At 45.6% G+C, this 6,868-nt stretch overlaps 1 pseudogene; it reads right to left on the bottom strand.

Moving 5' to 3' along the window:
- Positions 1-977: 977 nt before the first annotated feature.
- Positions 978-6,612, bottom strand: LOC110295574 (annotated as a pseudogene).
- Between the last annotated feature and the right edge of the window lie 256 nt (positions 6,613-6,868).

Raw genomic sequence — 6,868 nt, 5'->3', positions numbered from 1 at the left:
TGGAGACCAGGCTGGCCTCGAACTCAGAAATCCGCCTGCCTCTGCCTCCCGAGTGCTGGGATTAAAAGGCATGCGCCTAAAATCTTTTTGGAGATGTTGGGCATGCCTGTGGGGAATTATCTTGATTAGGTTAATTGAGGTAAGAGCACCCACCCACGGTGAGTGGCACCATTCCCTGGGCTCTATGCTGGAATGTATGAAAGGAAAAAGTGAGCTGAGTGCCAGCGTTCATCTCTCTGCTTCCGAACTTTGGATACAAAGAACGTGACCAGCTGCTTCCAACACTTGCTGCCATGGCTTCCCCACCATGATGAACTATACCCTGAAACTGTGAGCCAAAATTAAGCCTTTCCTGCCCCCAAATCTACTTTTTTTTTTTTTTCGAGACAGGGTTTCTCTGTGTAGCCCTGGCTGCCCTGGAACTCACTTTGTAGACCAGGCTGGCCTCGAACTCAGAAATCTGCCTGCCTCTGCCTCTGCCTCCTGAGTCAAACTTACTTTTGTTAGGCTATTTTATCACAGGAGGAGAAACAAATACATCCTCTATCAGTTAGTCACAGATTCTACCCATAACCCCACTACATACATTTAATATGTCTGTTCTTTACTGTCTTTTGTAAAAAATGATTTCATTTTTTTCCCCAAGCCTCTTTGTCTTTGGATGCCATGGACAAAAGACCAAAGACAAACAAAGTTTAAGGCCAAGGTTCTAACCTGAGCTCAGGGTCCCTGGGAGGCATCATCCATCAGTTATGGCTTCAGAGGGATCTTTCTTGGCATGGCTGTGTTTTGATTAAGTATGTCTGTGCTGGCCTGTGTGCAACCATGTGTCTCTGTGTTAAGGTTAAGCGGGAGTAAGGACAGAGGGTAAGAGGAACTCTCTGCTCACCTAGCAGTGAGGAGTCTGGATGCTTGTCTGCCCTGCATCCCTGGAGGAGTACCCACCCCTGCTCCAGAAAGCTCTCTGTACAGGAGCTTCAGTCCTCATCCTTGGGAACTTCCTGCAGACCCTCACTGTGCCAAATCCATCCACTGATATCCAACAGGCTATGGACATCAGGATTTGAGTCCAGTATGCTCTTCCTGTTCTTGTCCTGATATATCTCTAAGAAATATATATCTCCAAGTCCACACACCTCCATCTTATCAAACAGGAAGTCCTCCTGGGCAGACAGCTGTGTGCTGTTGTAGATGGTGCATTCGGGCTTGGTCTTGCTGTGTCCTTTCCCAAAGTCGGTGGCCACCCAAAGCCCAAAGTAATGGTGCTGTCCACCCATGCCCACTCCATTGGGCATGGTTTGCTGTCCATAATTCAAGTACATGAAGTGGTTATTGTAACCCGTGTGCAGATGTGTGGCCATTCTGGGGGGATGGAAAACAGGAAACATTTGTTGTCCCCTTGGAATTGAGGCATAACTTGCCAAGAGCAGGAAGCAAAGCCACCAAAGATGTAGCCTTTCCAGTCCTTAAGGACAATCAGTCTGGGCCCCTGGTTCATGATGAGGCAGCATAGTTAGGAGAAGCTCTACCCGAGGAGCTGTGTGGAGAACAGCAGGCAGCAGACTTGCCGATGCTCCACTGCCAGGTGGGAGCTGAGGTAGATGACAGACAGCACACCCAGAATGCTCTCAAAAGGCCTTCCTTGGTCCATGTGGCACTCAGGGACCAGCGTAAAAAGGTCAAAGGATGAGCCCAAGAGGTACAGGCACTTGTGGATGACCACACTCAGAAACACACCCACCCAAGGGACATGGAACATCCACTCCTCCATCATGGCTTGGTCACAGATCTGATCTAGGCATTGAGGGCCCAGAAACTGGTGGGCATCTTGAAACTTCATCTCTGAGAGCAGCTCGGCAACCATCACCTGCATACTGTTGGGAGGGGGGCACCATGGATTTCCTGCAGGTCCAGCCTCAAAGCTCATGCCGGTGAGTCAGCACCTGAACCACAGGGACCACCAGGTCCTTTGTGAACTTCTGGACATCTCTGGCCTTTGTAGTACCCTCCACAGCCGAGATCATTTTCTTAACCATAAGGGCCTTTTTCTCACAGCTCCCTTTCAACAGCTGGGACAGGATCGCTGTGATCTGCTCCCTGGAAACGCTCCTGCAGCTCCCATGTGCCCTGTCAGTCAGCTTCACCCTCCACATGCCATTATATAGTCTGCCATCGATGGGGAAAGAGCCTTCTTGACATGGCTCTGTTAGGGACAAACTGACGAGTGAGTTAAGCAAGGATTACTGGGAAACAAGCTGAGAACTAGGTCAATCGATGCTCCGCAGATGTTGCCTGCAACTGCGGGAACTTCCTGTGACCCATGGTGCCATCTTCCCAACCAGAAGATCCCAAAGTGTACTGGCTCAGCCTGAGATAGAGCTCAGTGGTAGAGGGCTCACTGCCATAGGAAGGGCCCAGGGTTTGATCTGTAGTGGTGAAAATAAGAAGATGGAGGAGGAAGAGGAAAAGGAGGAGACAGAGAAGGAAGAGGAGGAGGAGAAAGAAGTGGAGGAGAACAAGGAGGAGTACAAGGAAGAGGAGGAGGAAAATTATTTAGTTTTTTGGTTCTCCTTGGTAGTTTCTGTCTTTAAATCGTCATCATCGTCGTCGTCGTCATCATCATCATCAACATCATCTTACCGCCATTACCTTCTTGGTTTAGGATTAATTTACTCATCTTTTTCTAATTTCACATATTTTTCAAAGGGAAACACATATTACTGATTTGAAACCTTTTTTCTTTTCTAACACATGTATGGTAAAGCTATTACTTTTCCTCTAAGCTTATCTTTAGCTACACCTCATAATTTTTGATGTGTGTTTATAGATACTCATTAAAAGGACTGACTAATATCCCTCGCCACTTCCCTTTTGATCCACGATCAATTAAATGCATCTTGTTTGATATAAATATTCAACGCTTTCCACATAAGTTTTCCAATTTCATTCTTTTTTGTTTTTGTTTGTTTGTTTTTTGTCTTTTTGTTTTTTTTGAGACAGGGTTTCTCTGTACAGCCCTGGCTGTCCTGGAACTCATTTTGTAGACCAGGCTGGCCTCGAACTCAGAAATCTGCCTGCCTCTGCCTCCCGAGTGCTGGGATTAAAGGCAAGGGCCACCACTCCAGGCTCTCATTCTTTTGTTAATCAATTTCTAGTTCAACTTCATTGTAATCAGAGACGTCCTTTCTTGTTATTTTGCTTTAAGCAGTGTCCACTCTTCACATAGCACACAGCCTTTTGTCTACTGTCATGGCTACTATTCTCACATTCTCCTTGTGATCAAACTTCTTGGATGAATAGCTCACATTTGCTGTATCACTTTCATTCTCCCAGTCACATTGAACCATCCAGAACCTCATTATTTTTCCCCAATTTCCCCAAGGCTTCTGAACTCTCATTAGCTCCATAAACTCTTCAAGAATTATCATTTTTGCTTTAAAAAATGCCAACATCTACTTCCTTTGTGTCTGGCCAAGAACCCTGTCTGATGTCTCTCATAAGCAATGAGCCTCCCCAACACAGCATGCCATCAATCTTCTCCAGGTTTTAGCAGCTCATCACCATAGCAACCACATCTTTGCTATGTGGCAGCAGATGCAGAGCTGGTCCTGCGATGCCAAGTGAGGAAGGGCAAAGAGGGGCAGGTGAGGAACTGGTTCACATTCTGGAGGGCTTGGAGCTAACACAGACTACTTAGTTTGGCAAAGTGATGGAGAAAATGGACTGGCCACTTAGGTGTTATAATTAATGACTCCACAGACTGGAAGCCAAGATGGTAGCAGGCAAACTTAGACATGCCGCCTTTTGATTTCTTAGATCAGAATTTTAAGACTTGTTTCAGTGACAGGGTGTGGATGAAAGCCTGATCAGTGTGAGGCAAGGAGAGGAAGAATGGATTGAGAAATAAAGGAATAAAGATGAGAAGAGAGTGCAATGGGGCCTAAGAGTGACTATAGATTGAGAGCCAGTTTTATTTACCTTCTCTGTCTTGCCCTGTCTGTCTCTCTTCTCTTTTCTTACATGGAAGCATTTAATTTTTATTTTAATTTAAATTTTAAATTACGGATATGTTTGTTTGTCTGTGCATGGGTAGGTGCACATGAATGCAGGTGTTTGGGAAGCCAGAAATTGTATTCCATGGAAATGGAGTCACAGACAGTTGTGAGCCCCATCCCCCCACCCCCAATATGACCTCTAGGAACCAAACTTGTGTCCTCTGCAAGAGCAGTTTGTTCTCTTAATTGCTGAGCCATCTCTTCAGAACACACTTTATTTTGGTCAAATCCACCCCTCTGTCCCTTATCCCCTCCCTTCAATTCTTCCCAGGCCCCTCCTCCTAAGTCCCCTCCCAATGTCCTATCCATCTATCTATCTATCTATCTATCTATCTATCTATCTATCTATCTATCTATCTATCCATCCACCCACCAAACCATTCATCTATCCATCTATCCATCAACCTACCTAACCATCCATCTATCCTCTATCTATCTATCTATCTATCTATCTATCTATCTATCTATCTACCTATTCATCCACCCACCAAACCATTCATCTATCCATCAACCTACCTAACCATCCATCTATCCTCTATCTATCTATCTATCTATCTATCTATCTATCTATCTATCTATCTATCCATTCACTCCTCTATCTATCTATCTATCTATCTATCTATCTATCTATCTATCTATCCATCCATCCATCTATCTAAATCTAATTGGTATTGCCTGCAAACACAGGGGTGGAAGACTGTCTACTGTTCCATGAGCAATGTATCAGTAGCCCCACTCCTGAGGAAAATTGAACTTCTCTCCCCCAGCAACCACCAACTGCTAGAGTTTCTGAGCTAGCAGTGGGCCTCCGAGCAGCTCCCCAACCCATGCTGGAATATTGACATAAAGAGAGGGATCATAGCTTGCTTTCCCTTTTGATGAAGATGATTCTGAGGAAGAAAGTGGATAATAGCAGGAAGAACTTCCTGAAGAGGGTACCCTCCACTCAGACTGGAAGCCAGGGTGTCCTGGCAACGACTGCTTCCCCTACAGGAACACTTTGAATCTGTTCTGAAAGCAGGGTAGAGGCCCCAGAATTGACAAATACCATCTTCTGCTGCATAATTCATTACCGCCTGCCCTGCTCCTAACTGTTTTCATATATCCCTTCTGATCTTGTGGTTTCAGCGTCTTCAGAAAGATACTATTTGCCTAAGATCAAACAGGTCTGTTTGTTCTAAGCCCTATGAGTAATAACTTAATCTAAAAATAGAGACATGTTTATTAATAGGCTACACAGTAATTTTCTAAGCCAAAGAGAAGGACTCGGTGACTATTAGCCCCGAAGGCAGCCTCTTGCTGAAGGAGGTGTGGGGCTGCTGAGGCAGAGTGGGAGAGAAGAGAAAGGTGTGGAAGCCAGGAGGACTGGCAAGAGCAACTGAGAGCTTAGGAGTATTTGCAACGAGTTTATGAAATGGGGCCTTCTTTCCTCCCTCTTCTTCCACTCCATCCCTCCCTCTTCTCACTCCCCCTTTCTCTTCCTTCCTATCTTCCTTCCTGTGCCTCTTCTCCTCTGACTCAACTCAGTCCTCTCTCCAACTCCTTCCTCCTCCTCCTCCTTCCTCCTCATCCTACTTTCCCTCTTCCTCTTCCTCCTCCTTCCTTGTCCTCCTCCTCCATTATTATTATTATTATTTTATTTAGAGCTAGCAATGGGGTCTGGATTTGACCCTGGTAAGCTCTGATTTTCTGTCCCTATTTCCTTTCTGATTAACAGTGACTAGCAGCGGCAGTATTTCATGGCTTCGTTTGGGAACAGAGGAGATAATAAATGGAAACTGCTTGGAATGGAGTCTAGTTTGTGTATGTTTGTTAGAAAAATAAAAGCTCAGCGGTCTGAGAATGCAGAATTCTCCCCGAGCAAGCAGGAAGCCCCGGGGTTGATCCTCCTCACTGTATAACTAGGGCATTGTGTCACATACCTGTTATCACAGCACCTAGCAGGTAGAAGCAGGAGGATCCGAAGCTAGGGAGAATTCTCAAAAAATAAAATAAAAATTAAAATGAAACATTTTTAAATTTCATAGTGGAAATAACTAAAAAAAAATTCTGCAAATACATCATAGGAAAAAAAGTCACCTTATTGGGAACGAAGAGAAAGATATACACATTTAAATTTTTTATTGCAAACATTTATTTATTGTGTATATGAGTGTGTGTGTGTGTGGGTGCATATGCCATGGCATGTGTATGGAGATCAGAGGACAATTGAGTCAATTCTTTCCTTCCACCTGTGGGTTCTGAGGCTTGGATTTGGGTCATCAGGCTTGGTGGCAAGCACCTTTATCCATTTTTTCACTGAGCCATCTCACCAGCCCTATTCAAGCTTTTACCTGGAAGAGAGCTGACTCCTGGCCTTCGTCCCAGCCAAGTGCCTGAACAGTGCATGCACTTCCATTTACCTCCAGAATGTGAAAAAGCAGCCACTTCAAACAACCTGCACGGTGGATGATCCTCCCCCGTGCTCCCACCTACTCAAGGGCAGCCAGCCACGCTCCGTGGGCTGGTCATACTCTTCGATTCCTTTTGGGGCCTGCCATCTAGATCTTGAAGGCATGAATGGGAGTAGAGGCGAATGTCAGAGCAAAGCAGAATTTCCTGACTGGCCAGAGTGCCAAGGACATTCAGTCCCCTTGTGAATGCAGTCCCTATAAGCAATCTTGCAGGCAGGTGGTCATCTCAGAGCAGACAACTTAGAACTAAGTCCAGACTCCAGACTACTGTCTGCCAGGGGGAAGACACAGCTGGGAGAAGACACAGCTGGGAGAAGACACAGCTGGGAGAAGACACAGCTGGGGGAAGACACAGCTGGG

Source organism: Mus caroli, chromosome 1 (genome assembly GCF_900094665.2).
Source record: "Mus caroli chromosome 1, CAROLI_EIJ_v1.1, whole genome shotgun sequence".
Classification (NCBI taxonomy): domain Eukaryota; kingdom Metazoa; phylum Chordata; class Mammalia; order Rodentia; family Muridae; genus Mus; species Mus caroli.
This window is presented reverse-complemented; position numbering and strand designations above follow the sequence as displayed.